Source organism: Cherax quadricarinatus, chromosome 87 (assembly GCF_038502225.1).
Source record: "Cherax quadricarinatus isolate ZL_2023a chromosome 87, ASM3850222v1, whole genome shotgun sequence".
Classification (NCBI taxonomy): Eukaryota; Metazoa; Arthropoda; class Malacostraca; order Decapoda; family Parastacidae; genus Cherax; species Cherax quadricarinatus.
In genome coordinates this window covers 9,949,455-9,950,667 of record NC_091378.1, presented here as the reverse complement: position 1 = coordinate 9,950,667, position 1,213 = coordinate 9,949,455, and positions in this window count along the sequence as shown.

Here is a 1,213-nt window from a genome sequence, read left to right as displayed (position 1 = left end):
CAATGGTCGACACACTAGCGGAGGTGGCCAGAAGAGCACACATGAGGGGAGCAAAGTTACTAGTTATGGGTGATTTCAATCACAAGGAGATTGACTGGGAAAACCTGGAGCCCCATGGGGGTCCCGAAACATATAGAGCCAAGATGATGGATGTGGTTCTGGAAAACCTCATGCATCAACATGTTAGAGACACCACCTGAGAGAGAGGTGAGGATGATCCAGCAAGACTGGACCTTGTATTCACCTTGAGTAGTTCGGACATAGAGGATATCATGTATGAAAGGCCCCTAAGAGCTAGTGACCATGTGGTTCTGTGCTTTGACTACATAGTTGAGCTCCAAGTGGAGAGAGTAGCAGGAATAGGATGGGAAAACCCAAACTACAAAAGGGGGAACTAATCAGGCATGAGGAACTTTCTGCAAGACATTCAATGAGAGAGGGAACTGACAGGAAAACCAGTACAAGAAATGATGGACTATGTGACAACAAAATGCAAGGAGGCAAAGGAAAGGTTTGTTCCCAAGGAAAACAGAAATAATGGGAAGAACAGAACGAGTCCTTGGTTCACCCAAAGGTGTAGGGAGGCAAAAACTAGGTGTACTAGAGAATGGAAAAGGTACAGAAGACAGAGAACTCAGGAAAATAAAGAGATTAGCCGAAGAGCCAGAAATGAATATGCACAGATAAGAAGGGAGGCTCAGCGACAATATGAAAATGATATAGCATCGAAAGTCATGTCTGACCCGAAGCTGTTGTATAGCCACATCAGGAGGAAAACAACAGTCAAGGACCAAGTAATCAGACTGAGGAAGGGTGATGGGGAGTTCACAAGAAACTACCGAGAGGTATGTGAGGAGCTCAACACGAGATCTAAAGAAGTATTTACAGCGGAAACCAGTAGGACCCCAGGAAATCAGAACAGGGGGGAACATCAACAAGTGCTGGATGAGGTACACATAACCAAGGAGGAGGTGAAGAAGATGCTATGTGAACTTGACACCTCAAAAGCAGTGGCACCAGACATCTCTCCATGGGTCCTAAGAGAGGGAGCAGAGATGCTGTGTGTGCCATTAACAAAAATTTTCAACACATCCATTGAAACTGGGCAACTCCCTGAGGTATGGAAGATGGCAAATGTAGTCCCAATTTTTAAAAAGGGAGACAGACAAGAGGCATTAAACTACAGACCTGTATCACTAACGTGTATAGTATG